Source organism: Aquarana catesbeiana, linkage group LG03 (genome assembly GCF_042186555.1).
Source record: "Aquarana catesbeiana isolate 2022-GZ linkage group LG03, ASM4218655v1, whole genome shotgun sequence".
Classification (NCBI taxonomy): Eukaryota; Metazoa; Chordata; class Amphibia; order Anura; family Ranidae; genus Aquarana; species Aquarana catesbeiana.
The window spans coordinates 621,673,035-621,688,633 of NC_133326.1; the positions used below are offsets into that span (position 1 = coordinate 621,673,035).

Below are 15,599 nucleotides of genomic sequence, written 5' to 3' on the forward strand. Positions count from 1 at the left end.
CACTACGATGTTGTCTGAGCCAGAGACAGTACCAGGGAAGTTTAAATAGGCAATACCTTTTCCTGAACAGCTGAATTTTAGATCCCAATGTCCACTCAATATTCTCCATACATTAACCAATCATTTGCCCGTAGGCCATAGTAAAAAGCCATTACTGTATTCCCTGATGCAACTATTTCAAAATAACGTAAAAAAAAAATCTGCCCATTCTGGAATAATGTGAGTTTTAAAAAATAAGCCACAGAATACCTTATTTTATAGTGGGGCTCACATGGCCAGCCGCCTCTCTCCTCCCCTCCTGTCTGACATCAGTGGGGGGGGGGGGGGGATTCTCAGCCATACCCCCCCGCTGCAGCGGTCAGATCGATAGAGGCGGCCGGTCACGTGAACGCCGTTATAAAATAAGGTATACAGCAGCTTATTTTTTTTTTAACACACATACACTGGGGCACATCATTTACTAACAGAGGAGATTGTAGCAGGAAGACTCTGTGGCTTAACAACTACTTTAAGCTGCAATATATAACATTTTAGTTTTAATACTGCTTGAAAAAAAATTAAAAAAAAGAAATTAAACAGGGGTATGAAAAAACAAGTCTAAATACACTGTAACAATGTAACATTCTATCTGCGCTGCTGCAGCAATAGTCAGCATAGTGCCCCTGGACGACGTCAGGTTTGACGAAACGGCGTAGGGAGAGCGGCGTGCTGACGCCACCAACATACCAACACGCAGTCCCGGAAGTTACGGGCGTTTGTTTTTAGAGAGCCGGCCGGCTTGCCTTCTGATTGATGCCTTATCTTATCTGGATTGATGTAAGTGCATTACTTTTTTATACAATAAAAAATTTAGACGTTATACACTATGGAAGCCTTTCTTTTTTCCATATGACTGGCCCATGGATATGTTGATGAGACTCACGTAAAGAAACCACGGAGATTTTATCTGATGTTCCATCCCAAGACTGTAGCTGGGTCATAAGCTAAAAAGCGTCTGTGATCTCCTTACCAGAGATCAAGGGAGCTGGTAAGAGGCAGTTGACTTAGAGGTGGAGGACTGTCCTATCTTCTACACTTGTTTCTGCGGTGGTTAAGAGTGTGCTGTCACCCTGTTAAGAAATGTGGACAGATGCCTTTGTGAACTCTGCACGGACTGTTAACTGATACCTGTGTATATACTACGGATGGACTCTAAACTCTATGTGTGCATACACTGAGTTTTGTTTGTTTTTTCTAGCGCAGTTTCCTTTTTGTTACTATCTTGTTTTATGTGGGTATCCCATATTTTTTAACTGCAGCTTAATGATATGTACAGATAGCAGATCATATTTTGCATGTCATATAACTCTCATTGACAGCGCTGTATTTTCTATACATTTAGCAATAGTCAGCACCCTGCTGTAAGTCCAGGTGGTTTTTCATGGTAGAACAGCAGAGAAGATAGACCAGGACATACAAGGTACTTAGATGAAGGTCCTCAATGGGTTATAGAGTTGCACCGATACCGAGTATTTGTAAAAGTATCGGTACTCGTGCAAATGCACAGATACCTGAAACTGATACTTTCAGGCTCAGTTCTTTGAGCCGTCAGTGGGTCACCCCAGTGTTAAAGAAGTCCAGTAATTGGAGCTGTAAAAAAAAAAAAAAAGCAGCTGGCATTGTTTATTAACAACATTGCTCAGCCCTAAAACACTAAAATAGAAAAAAAAAAAAAAGGGAAACAAATGTTCCTCTGTTTAACCCCTTAATTAGCTCCCTATTCTCCTCAATTATTAATTTTCCTGCTTTTTATCACGTCTATTTTATAAACGATAAAACAATCAAAGTAAGTATCGGTACATCCCTAATGGGTTCGTTTCCATTCTCTATCCAACTCTAATGTACACAAACAATTCCAAGCGAATGCAATTCTGAAGTGTCGGGAACGCAGAGCCTACATTTTCACCTGGATTGTACAGAGCACTTGCATTCATTTTTGCCTGTGCCGTGCATCATGCTGCTTTTTTCATAAACAGAGCATATTATATTCGGATAGGTTTCAGCTGATTTTATTCTGACATACAAGCCAATGGGAATGAACCGAATCATAAAACATCTCAACTGCAAACAATTTCCCCCTGATAGTGTGTAACATTTGACTTGCTCCTGCCTGCTGGTATTTACAAGGGTAGTGGGGATCATACTGAAATGCTGCAGGCAAAAATGACTGAATACAGACAAATGGGCTTGGATTTGCTCAGTCTAAACAGGCCCGTTCAATCTCTTCACCAGGATGATTTAAAAGACTCAATGACAACTATTTAATATTATACATCGCCTTCCAGCACAAATATTCAGTACATCTCAATTTCCTTTCCTTCATATTCAGTACAGCCCCATTTTAAAGTGCATTTTCACAAACATATTCAAGCATCTCTAATTATTTCACTCACCTTCCCCATTGATCATAAAGAAAGTCAATTTTACATCCCCATTCCTACATAATTCTTCATTCTCTCTCATACTAAATCTGTGTTCCAGGATCACTCAGTACCTCCCATTCTAAATCTACCTACAATGTGTATTTAACACTTTCAAATCTCTTTTGCATACATAAAGCAGCCATTCAAAAAAATCATATCCGTTTAATCATTCAGCCAGTACATTTCTAGCCCTCTCCCCCCATTGCTGAACCACTTCCATTTTTTGCTTCTATTACAAACATTATTCAGCTTTACCAATCCAATATTTTCTTCCCCTGCTTAATCATTGAGACCACCTTTCTATTTCTCCCTCCCCTACATATTCATCAACTCCCTCCCACTATACATACAGTAAATCCCAGATACAATTCAGTCTTACCAATACTATATTTCCCTGCTTAATTACACCACCCCCCAATTATTTTCCATTTACATCTCTAACCGAAATATAATTCAGTCCTATTGATTAAAAATTTCCTTCCCTTGCTTAATCCTTAAAAAATATAAAAATGAAATACACCAACATTGATAAAAGAAAAAATGTCTATGAATTTGTTTTACATCGAAGCCTGCAGATCATTGCAGGTGTAATGCACAGGCGCCTGCAGACTCCTTTCTGCAGTCCCAGGTGTGTACAGAGACCTACAGTTATGGGGCTGGAAGAATCAAATGGATTACAAGTATGGTGATATCATTGCAATTGTGCTCCCTTGAAATCTACAAGTCCCTCTGCTGTAGATGGGACTTGTAGTCTTTTCATTTACAGATCCCTAAAAATGGATTTGTGAATGGATGCAGCAGTGCAGGCCGAGCCACGTCAAAAATTCAGCCCTTAACCCCTTCCCGCCGGCCGTACGCAGATATGCATACTCGGCTTTCCGGGGTTATACCGGGATGATGCCCGCAGCTGCAGGCATCATCCCTGTACTGTTGTTTTGAGAGGGCGATCGGCTACCCGTATATAACAACCGATGCGGCTAAAAGCCGCTCGGCTGTTATACCGGAGGAGCGGGAGGGGACATCCCCCCCCCCTCCCGTCGCCTCCCGCCGCTCTTACCGGGCCTCCCATGCGATCGGGAGGCCCGGTGTCCAATCGGCTATCTCCGGCGGCTGTGGGCGGGCTGGAACGAAGCCGTGGGCGGCTTCGTTCCAGCCCTCTCAATGTAAACGCGGAAGCGACGTCACTTCCCGTTTACTCGGCTGCCAATGGCGCTGAATTTTAAAAAATATACAGTATTCAGAATCACCGTTTTCGGTGATCTGAATACTTTGAAGTGCAGAGGAGGGATCGGAGGTCTTTTAGACCCCCGATCCCTCCATAAAGAGTACCTGTCACCACTTATTACTGTCACAAGGGATCTTTACATTCCTTGTGACAGCAATTAAAGTAAAAAAAAAAAAAATTTTTAAAAACACAATTTATAAATCCAAAAATAAATAAAAAAAAAATTTTTAAAGCGCCCCCACCCCCGCGAGCTCGCGCAGCGAAGAAAACGCATACGGAAGTCGCGCCCGCATATGTAAACGGTGTTCAAATAACACATGTGAGGTATCGCCGCAATCGCCAGAGCGAGAGCAATAATTCTAGCCCTAGACCTCCTTTGTAACTCTAACCTGGTAACTGTAAAAAAAATTAAACCGTCGCCTATGGAAATTCATAGCTACCATAGTTTGTCGCCATTCCACGAGTGCGTGCAATTATAAAGCGTGACATGTTTGGTATCTATTTACTCGGCGTAACATCATCTTTCACATTATACAAAAAAATTGGGGTAACTTTACTGTTTGGATTTTTTAAAATTCATGGAAGTGTCCCTTTTCCAAAAATTTGTGTTTAAAACACCGCTGCACAAATACCGTGTGATATAAAATATTGCAACAATCTCCATTTTATTCTCTAGATTCTCTGCTAAAAAAAATATATATAATGTTTGGGGGTTCTAAGTAATTTTCTAGCAAAAAATATGGATTTTAACTTGTAAACACCAAATTTCAAAAATAGGCTTAGTCATGAAAGGGTTAAAGCAGAGTTCCACCCTGAAATTTGTTTTCAGATTTTCCCAGTCCTTAATTAATAATGAAAAACATTGAGTGAAAATTTTATTTTTTTTTTTACTTAACAGAAGTGCCCTGTTGCTAGGTGGTGGTTCCTAATCTGCCACTTCCGGCTCTGCAGCACTCCGCATCACTTCCTCCCTCGCCTGTGCTCCTGGGAAATGTGAGTTATCATTTCCCAGAAGTCAGTGGGCACGACTGCGTGAAAAAAAATTGGCGTTATTTCTTCTATTTGCCTCACATAATACCCATTCGTCACCCCAAATCCACCACCTTTCCCAATTGAGTATCTACATTCTCTCTTATGTTCAGACCCATTTATTAATTCACTGTTCTGCAACATTATTCACTTCACACTTTTCAGTCTTCTCGCCCATGTTATTATCCAGAACTACACTTTACCACTCTCTGTCTCATTTTTTACAATTGGCAATTCACTTGTCCTTTCACAAATCATTCCGTACCCTACTGCACTTCTCTCTCTTCTCCAACGCATTATCATCATTTTGTTCCAGGAGAATTCAGCACTTCCCCATCTTTTTCTTCCCAGCATAGTTATTCGGCACTCCCATATCTTGTCCTTTTCTTTCCTGTTCCAATAAATCAACCTCTAAATCTCACCATTCATCACCTAACCTGCTCCATAGATTTTTATAGTCATCAATAACCTTGGAAAGTGAAAAGCCCATGCTTCATCCTCTCCACATCCCTATGAGAAACCCGACATTATACTAAAAAGAGGCACCTCTGCTCCCCAACATTCACCTGCCTAGAGCATCAGCTTAAAAAAAAAAAAAAAAATTCTAGCATTTTCAACCATACACAAGAAGAAGAGATGCTGAGCTTTCCTCTCTGTTAATAAACATGCACATCTATGAGACTGTGTGCATCTGGGCCCATATGCCTATAGAAGAGCTATCAGTAGTTTTTTTTAATTATTTGGCATATTGGATGACAACTGAAAAGAAGTGTCAATAGGCCAGAAGTTTTCAGTCCTTGCTTAAATCAAAGGTTAGATCAGGGTTTAGTGTACCAATTAATTTCCTGTGAGGAAACATTACATCAAAGGCAGTAATAATAGAAGTAACCCTAACCTAATTACATTTAGTTTGCACTATTTAAAAAAAAAAAAAAAAAAAACGTGTTTTCAGACAAACAGTAGCTGTTCTGCAAATGTGAGATCTGTAACCATCATACCAAAAATCACTCATCGGGAATTTTTTTATTTAGCCACAAGCAATTTGTGACATTTCAGTGCCATGCAGGATCCCCTTCATCAAGCTGCTCAGCCTTTACGGCTTGGTATGTTACAGTCATTCAATAACCCAGAGATCGCGGCATCTGATAAGGTGCGGTGGGAAGGGTTCTCTCTTTTAAGCAAGCCATACTATTTTGTTTTTTCTCTTTCGGTGCCGCAGGCTGAACGAGAAGATCAATCGATCCACCACATAAGACAGTGTGGATGGAGGAATCTCCAGTGCTAACATTGTACGCAATGATGCCACAGTGTGACCACCAGCCGGAGCGCTAAAGAGAAGAGGATTCCAGGAGGCTTTGGGCTCACTTTACATGTGCAGCCCCTCTAAAAAAGTGATCCACAGTGGATCACTTTTAGGAGTATTTGACAGGCAGTTCAGAGACTATAGTAATGCGTGTGTTAACCATTGAAAGCCCGCAGCTCTGTGCCGCAGCCACAAACATTACACAGCTGGGGCCCATCACTTGAATGGGTCACATTGGGTGGTAGCCCCGTTGTATACATTTTTCCATGTAGCAGTGCAACTGCATGTACTAACATGCCCCTGCCAGCCATGCAAACTTGTGGCTTCGCAGTCCAGAAAACCACATCTCAACCACCTGTTTTTGCATAGAATGCATTAAGATAAAAAATCTTCCGCTTTTACAACCACTTTAAAAAAAAAAAAAAAAAGAGAGGACGAAGGAAGAAGAAGGTTGTAAATAGGCTAGCTTTTAATACAAAAGAAACTTGTGCCTCCTGCATAAAAAACTTCCTTCCAAGCCTATTCACATTGTATACTGAGCTGCACATGCAATAGATTGTTCATATTTTGCCCAATTATTTTGCTACATTTAGCATTTGAATGTGTGAGTGTGTATGTATACAGAAGGTATCATGTGACATCACCATGTACACACTCTTACATCTCGAGTTGATGGCCCTACAATCCATAGGCTATTTCAGCTAACCACTACCATCTGAATATTCTCACAGGCTTTCCAATTTGCAGCCTATTCTCTTAACCTTCCCATCCCCCGGTTCCAGATTATTACCAAAGACAGGAGCTGGCCCGTACACACGAACTGAAAATTGTACAAACAATACCGCTTTCAAAGCGACTGTACAATAATTGGATCATTAGTACACACTACACAGCTTTCGATAGCCGATCACAACAGTTCTTCGGACAAGCATGAAAATTATTCCAGATCGTATGATTTTCGTTTATTCTTCCGAAAACACAATACAAATACACTACAACACATTACATCACTATGGAATTTTGAATCTGTCGTACGAGAATTTTCTTAACTTCAGTAACCTCTTCAATTCCTACTTGCGACTACCAAGCTAAAAAAGTCTGAGTATCTGTTGTTTGATTTTCAGATTGTGTGTATGGGACATATAGCCACTGTGCTGGGAGCGTACTATCAGTTAACCACTTAAAGACAGAGCCTCTTTCTGAGATTTGGTGTTTACAAGTTAAAAACAGTTTTTTTTGTTGCTAGGAAATTACTTAGAACCTCCAAACATTATATATTTTTTTCTAACACCCTAGTGAATAAAATGGCAGATGTTGCAATACTTTGTCACGACGTATTTGCGCAGCAGTCTTACAACAAGCACACTTACAAATTACAAAATAAAATAGTAAATTTTGCCCAATTTTTTTTATATTGTGAAAGATGTTACGCTGAGTAAATTGATATCCAACATGTCACGCTTCAAAATTGCGCATGTTCGCGCAATGGCGACAAACTTTTACCCTTAAAAATCTCCATAGGCGACGTTTAAAAAAATTCTACAGGTTGCATGTTTTGAGTTACAGAGGAGGTCTAGGCTAGAATTATTGCTCTCGCTCTACCGATCGCCGCGATACCTCACATGTGTGGTTTGAACACAGTTTACATATGTGGGTGCTACTCACGTATGCGTTAGCTTCTGCACGCAAGCTCAGTGGGACGGTGCGCGTTTAAAACATTTTTTTTTCTAATTTATTTTACCTTTTATTTTTACACTGTTCTTTAAAAAAAAAAAAAAAAAATGGTGTCACTTTTATTATTATTACAAGCACTGTAAACATCCCTTTGAATAGAAAAAAAGCATGACAGGACCTCTTAAATATGAGATCTGGGGTCAAAAAAAAAAAATTTTAAAAAATGTAATGTCATTAAAAAAAATGTTGCTGTTGCTTTAAGAGCTATGGGTGGTAGTGACGTTTTGAATGTCGCTTACGCCCTCCAATGGTATGGAGATGGGTGGGGGCCATCTTCCCCTCACTTGTCTCCATACCAAGCCAGGGAGAGGACCCAACTGCCTCCGTCGCTACCGACAGCTCTGGTAAGCAGCGGAGGGCAGCGGCGGGAGGCGGGCCTCTCTCCAGCCGCCGATAAAAGTGATCTTGCGGCGAATCCACCACGGAGACCACTTTTATCTGAAAGTGGACCGCTCACCGAAGAAGAAGATACCAGGGTTATAGTAGCTAGCTGCTGCCATACCAATGATATTCCTCTTCAAAGTGCCGACGTATATCGGCGTGAGCCGGTCCAGAAGTGGTTAAATTGGTCGCAATCCCTTACATAGGCCCAGTGAAGAGATTATCCTCAGGCGATACACAGAGATGAAACAAATCTTCCTACATATCTGCAGTCTTCTCTTCTCTACATCTGATCAAAGTGCTGAATTTATAAGCTTGCGAGAGTTCAAAAACAGGGGGTGGAGAGCTGAGGTTACACTCTGCAGAGCTCAGTGAGGATCTGCTGAAAGCTGATTGGAGGGAGGGAACACACCTCCCTTCACACAAAAACAGAGCTGAGGCTGTCAATCAGCTGGATATCCCTCCCCTGTCACCATTTATCTCAGTGTCAGGAAAACTTCAAAATGTCAGTTATTCAGGCTGATAGAGGAAGGAAGCAGCAGATGGAAATGACACTTAGTGATTTAAACTGAGACAAGTACACATTATAGAGGGATATGCTTTGTTCATATTTCATGTCTGAGGATTACAACCACTGTGAGGTTTTGCTGACATCAAGCTGCACAGTGCACCGTTTGCTTTTCTTCCCCTCAGCCCTGGTTGACATTGATGCGATTTGGCATGTGATTTAACACGTCAAATCTGCGGCAATGGCAGCGTCCGAATCGGTGCGATGTCACATTGGTTCCCAAAAGTAGTTTCTGTACTACTTTTGGCGATTTCGGGGTGCGATTCTCATTGACATCTGTGCAGAAACCCGCACAGATGTCTCCCAAATCGCCCCCGAAGTCAGCTGAACTTGCACGATTTCATTCCCGCAGTCAGTGTGAACCTGGGCTCAATGAACTTTACTGAAACGTCACAAGTGACATTGGTTACAGTTCTATTCACAGCATCAGCATTGTGATGGTTTAAAAATTCCAACCAGCTGCATTGAAAAATATATAAAGAACTGGATGCATTTTTTATTTATTTTTTTTTTTTTAGCGCCTCGCGTGAACTGACCTCATAAGAAAATGAGACAATGTTCCTTATGTGTTGCAGCTGTGCTAGAAATTGGCACTAGCCAATACATCCGGTAGTGAATGGGCCTGCATGGTTCATGAAGCTCAGCCTTGTACTGCATCTTACATTTAAAACGTATAGGACTACAAAAGGCATCATCTGACAAAGATCTCTATGTAACTTGCTCTTCTGTTGATGGTGGTCCTAAAATCTATAGGCCATTTCCGTTGGCTGCTTCCATCAGAACTTTCTCACAGGTGTTCTGCTTTACAGCCTATTGTTCCCACCAGAAAGGGGCACTGATCACACCGCTGCTGGCACCAATCCTGGAGCTTTGCACGGTTTACTTCTTTTCAGAGATCTTTATTGAAAGGTCACAAGTGACATTTCAATATGGTTTTATTCACCACAGTGGTGTTGTAATGGTTTGCACCACAACCCACTGCGCGCACACACACACACACACACACAAATAAAAAATAAGAAGATAGAATGCAGTACTTTTTCTGTGCACACAAGAGCTGTGCTGTGACCTGACCCCATAAGAAATGAGCAATACTGGAAATGGCTGCCAGCGCAATCACAATGCAGTGGGCTGTATGGTTAGTGAAAGCGGATCTCCCCCCCCCCCCCCCCCCCCCCGGCCTCATGTACACTGCTGCTGGTAAACGGACGTTTAGGCTCCATTCACACTAGCGCGTTTTTTGATGCATTTTGCAGAAATGCATGGGAATTTTTTAACATGGGTTCCTATGGAACATGTTCACATCAATGCCTTTTTGTATCTCTGCATTTTTGGAAAGGGTCAGGGACTTTTTTTCATGCAAAATGCAGCGTTTTGCATGTAATAGAATTCAATGGACAAGCATCAAAAACGCAAGTGCACCGTTTTTGCAGCGTTTTTACAGCGTATTTGATGCGTTTTTGCCGTTTTTTTTTTTTTATTTATTTTTTTTTAGACTGTAAAAAAAAAAAAACGCAAAACGCGGCAAAAACGCCACAAAAACGCTGCTCAAAAACGTGGCAAGCATCAAAAAAAAAAAAAACTCCAAAAACGCTCAAAAGCAACATGCATAGGTGTGAATCGAGCCTTAGAGGCAGTTGGGTGCTTTTTTCAGCTGTCCCTGAACCCCTCCAATGTTATCTTATGTGTACATGTACACAGGTTCGTTTAACCACTTGAGCCCCGGAAGATTTGGCTGCTCAATGACCAGGCCATTTTTTTGCGATACGGCACTGAGTCGCTTAAACTGACAATAGCGCGGTCGTGTGACGCCGTGTCCATTTTTTACTCAAATAGAGTTTTCTTGGTGGTATTTGATCACATCTGTGGTTTTTATATTTTGCGCTATAAACAAACGATCGACAATTTTGAAAAAAAAAAAAAAAAAAAAATCAATATCTTTTACTTTTTGCTATAAATATCCCATAAATGAAAAAAAAAAAATGTACTCAGTTTAGGCCAATATGTATTCTTCTACATATTTTTGGTAAAAAAAAAAAAAAAAATGAATCGCAATAAGCGTATAATGATTGGCGCAACAGTTATAGCTTTTACAAAATAGGGAATATATTTATTGCATTTTTACTGTTATTTTTTTTACTAGTAATGGTGGTGATCTGCGATTTTTATCGGGACTGTGATATTGTGGTGGACAAAATTGGACACTTTTGGAACCAGTGACATTTATACAGCGATCAGTGCTATAAAAATGCACCGATTACTGTGTAAATGTCACTGGCAGGGAAGGGGTTAACACTAGGGGGCAATCAAGGGGTTAACTGTGTTCCCTAGGGGTGTTCTAACTGTAGGTGGGATGGGACTGACCAGAGGAAGAGAGAGATCGGAGTTCATACATAGTATGAACACACAATCTGTCTCCAGATTTGTGCGTTTACATAAAAAAATACACACACACACTACCCCGTTCTCATTCTGTAACGAGCAGTCGTGGGTGCCCGGCGCCCGCCAGGCACTCGCATCGGCTCCGGGGACACGCTACTGACACGCACGCCGCCGGAGGAGTCTTAAAGAGCCGTCATACAGCTACGACAGCTCGCAGGGGAGCCTACCTGTCGCAGTATAACTGCAGCGGCTGCACCAAAAGCAGTTTATGTAGTTTTTAGGCAGTTCTGTTTAGAGGCTTTTCTTTGAAGGCAAAAAAAATGGGTTCAGACGCCGATGTTTCCGACATTTCAGACGCGCCTAAACGCAGTACTGGCGTTTAGGCACATTTTTGTTTAGAAGCGTTTTTAAAGGTGCCCTATTTTATCTTAGGGTCTAAGGATATTATCTTAAATAAACGCTCCTAGATGCGAACGCGGCTAAATGCGTCATGCAAACGCGGCTAAATGGACATTTTTAAATGCCAGTTTCAAGCTGTCAAGAGCTACAATCGCCTCAAGTAAGCTGTCAAGAAAAACGTTCAGAAGAGGTTGCCTGAGCGTCCCGTGTACATTAGGCCTTAGGCCCTGGTCAAACCTGCACCCCCTTGTGCCATGCTAAAACCTACCGTACCACCGTGTCACAATCACATGAAAACATTGTCCCTTTTAAATCCAAACAGTTCATATTTGTGCTTCCCCCCCCCCCCCCCACCTTTAGTGCCTTGTTTGAAAAACACGCCTTTCATTGTAGGTCTATGAACGTGTGCCAAAAACTCACTGCACTTTAAGGCTCTATTCACATCTATGCATGTTGCTTTTGAGCATTTCTGCAGTGCTTTCCACAGTTGTTTTTTACAGCTATTTGTGTTTTTCATGCTTTTTTTTTGGGGGGGGGGTGACATTTGCTGTGGGGCAGATTGAAAAATGCAAAAAACGCGGTAAAAACGCACGACATGCTTTTCAGCAGGTTCTCCACTGAAGTCTATTTAACCAAAAAAGCACTGTTTTGCATTTAATAAAGTCCCTGACCCCTTTTAAAAACACACAAAAATACATTGATATGAACATGTCAAATAGTAACCCATGTTAAAAATAATGTCCTGCATTTCTGTAAAAATGCATTGGTGTGAATGGGGCCTTATTGTGTTTTTTTATCATGCATCAAAAATGCACCAAAAATACAGTAATGTGTAAAACTCAACTGAAAAATGCAACTGACCGGTGTGAAGTGTTCCATAGGATTTAAAGGGGCAGAATTTTTCATACATTTTTCCTCTGCTTTTTTTTTTTCTTTTTTTAACTGAAAAACCGATTAGTGTGTAATCAGTGCGTTCTTTATAGTCACATATCAATTTTTTCCCAGGTGGCCGGGGATGAAGACGCATGAAAAATGCACTATGCTTTGCATTAAGTTTTAACACAACATTAAAAACCAGGCTAAAAACGGGCCATGCATTTTCAAGAAACAATTTCACAACAAACGTGAACAGGCCCTAAGCCCCCAGTCACACCGGTGCGACTTGTCATGCAATTTGAAAGGTACAAATCACATGACAAATAACACACTACTGTCGGCCACGGAACTGTTCAAATCGGTGTGCCGATTTTGCCGTGCCCCAACAATTTGAAAAAATTTCCTGCACTATTTTTGCCAATTTCAGGTGCAACTTGCATAGACATCTGTGCGTCAAATCCCACGGATATCAACCAAGGCGCACCTGAAGTCTCACCAACACGCGGCTTGGAAACTGTGTGATTTCAAAGTCAGATTTGGTGTAAAAAGGACGTGTTCGGCTTTCCTCCTGCCTCCTCCATTACAAATGGATATTTTTTTTGTTATCATTATTAGTGAATATTACCTTTTGAAAAAAATAAAAAATAAAGTGCACATTTTTTTTTTTGCAGGTAAAAAAAAAAAAAAAATGTGCATTATTTTTTTTCTAAGCAGCCTGCTGAGCATTGCACTCACCATCAGCAGATGCCGGACTCCTGCAGACTCTCAGGATAGCTGTCTGTCCGTACCTCATACAGGCAGAGAGCAGAACCAGCTCACCAGCGCCCCCTCGCGGTTTATTGAGAACTACAAGCCGTCAGCATTACATTCACAGGAAATTGTGAATGAATGACGCAGTCATGTATCCTCCCTGTCTTTTCGCTCCTCCGGAACCCAAAGGCCAGGTGGGTACATCGGTGCCTCTTACATGTGAACACGGTATGTGCGAATACAAAAGTCATCCCATGACAACCATCACCCTGTATAGAAGTGCCTCTCCACCTCTCACTGGGAGCCCCCACAATCTAGAAGACATTTCAGTCAGCCGCTTCCATCAGTAGCTTCTCACAGGCGTTGTGGCCGGCACAGTGCTGGGGAATCAGATAGTTCCCCGTCATCTCAAATCATCCAATCTACACACAGCGCATCTCTCACCGGTACCACCAAGGGTCCCCCAAGGACGGGTCACATTTCTAGGGGGGGTCCCCCAAGGACGGGTCACATCTCTAGGGGGGGTCCCTGAGGACGGGTCACATCTCTAGGGGGGGTCCCCGAGGACGGGTCACACTTCTAGGGGGGGTCCCCGAGGACGGGTCACACTTCTAGGGGGGGGTCCCCGAGGACGGGTCACACTTCTAGGGGGGGGTCCCCGAGGACGGGTCACATTTCTAGGGGGGGGTCCCCGAGGACGGGTCACATTTCTAAGGGGGGGTCCCCGAGGACGGGTCACATTTCTAGGGGGGGTCCCCGAGGACGGGTCACATTTCTAGGGGGGGGGTCCCCGAGGACGGGTCACATTTCTAGGGGGGGGGTCCCCGAGGACGGGTCACATTTCTAGGGGGGGGGGGCCGCGAGGACGGGTCACATTTCTAGGGGGGGGTCCCCGAGGACGGGTCACATTTCTAAGGGGGGGTCCCCGAGGACGGGTCACATTTCTAGGGGGGGGGTCCGCGAGGACGGGTCACATTTCTAGGGGGGGTCCCCGAGGACGGGTCACATTTCTAAGGGGGGGTCCCCGAGGACGGGTCACATTTCTAAGGGGGGGTCCCCGAGGACGGGTCACATTTCTAGGGGGGGTCCCCGAGGACGGGTCACATTTCTAGGGGGGGTCCCCGAGGACGGGTCACATTTCTAAGGGGGGGTCCCCGAGGACGGGTCACATTTCTAGGGGGGGTGATGGGACCCCCAAACCATGAGGAGTGGGGCAGCGGTGATGGATGAGCGATCTGTGATTGGACGATGATCAGTGTATAGGACACACACATCCCCTCCCCCACCATCACCTTCAGTTTGTTCCATTCTAGATCCGGGTGTCTCGGACTTCAGCCACAGGAACCCACGGGTGACCCGAAAGGGGGAGGGGCGTCAGCAAATTCGTGTCCGGTGACGTGTTTTTTTCGGGGGGGCCAGTCCCTCCGGGTGTTCCCGCCCGATCACAGCCTGGATGGCCTCGTCTCTATTTTTCGGGTGAGTCCCGTATGGAAGGGACACAAAATGGCGGCGGTATTATTCGGGTGTCTCCTCCGGTCACGTTACACGGGAGGGCGGAAGGCCGGCTCCGGTCGGTATCGGGCCCCTTCCTGGGGGGATGACGCCAGACCCGGGCCTGAAATGCGGGCTCTTTCGGGTGTTGTATTGCCTCAGGCCGATTCTGCGGGGCTTTCGGGCGTCGTGCGCGGCTCCCGGCCTGCCGAGTCCCCCTCCCTCCCCCCCGGGTACGTTCTAGTCTTTTCCGGGTGTGTCCGGGTCACCGCTGCCCGCTTCCTCTTCACACAAAAGCCGCCCGCGCGCCCCGGCAGCGCCAGTGAGAAAAAAAATCCCGAACGGAGATTGGCTGCGAGGCCGCGAAGGGGATGCCGGGAGTTGTAGTTCCCCTCAGCGCTGCGAGCGGGATTGTTGTCATTAAAGCTTGAGGGACACAGAGCGAGCGTGGTGCCAGGCTAGAGCGGCCCCTGCCGGACAGAAGACCGTATAACCACACATGGTCATAGTCACTATAGGCCCCCCAAGTTCCACCCCCTTATGTTAATCCATACCGGGAATTCTGGCATTCCTCTCCTCCATGTAAAAATCACCATTTTTTTTTTTGCTAGAAAATTATTCAGAACCTCCAAATATTATATATATATATTTTAGCAGAGACCCTAACGAATAAAATGGTGATTGTTGCGATTTGTTATGTCAAACGGTATTTGCATATATATATATATATATATATATATATATATATATATATATATATATATATATTTTTTTTTTTTTTTTTTAGCAGACCCTGTAGTGAAAAAACTGTCGGTCGTTGCATTTTTTTTATGTCACACGATATTTGCGCAACAATTTTTTAAACGCTGTTTTTTTGGAAAACAGAAACAAAAAAACAATATTTACCCCAATTTTTTTATATAATTGTGAAAGATGATGTTACGCCAAGTAAATAGATACCCAACATGTCACGCTTTAAAATTGCGCACACTCTGTACT

At 43.3% G+C, this 15,599-nt stretch overlaps 1 protein-coding gene across 6 annotated transcripts in view; it reads right to left on the minus strand.

The window, feature by feature from the left end:
* The window catches only part of NSD3 (nuclear receptor binding SET domain protein 3), a 208,389-nt gene extending 193,383 nt beyond the window's left edge, over positions 1-15,006 (minus strand). For 4 of the 6 annotated variants that reach the window (XM_073622342.1, XM_073622341.1, XM_073622340.1 and 1 more), the window contains exon 1: positions 14,402-15,005. The gene's annotated coding sequence lies outside the window, so the exon portion shown is untranslated. Of the gene's footprint in view, positions 1-14,401 lie in introns of all 6 variants that reach the window. The other 2 variants (XM_073622338.1, XM_073622337.1) reach the window with 1 other exon arrangement.
* Positions 15,007-15,599: the final 593 nt, after the last annotated feature.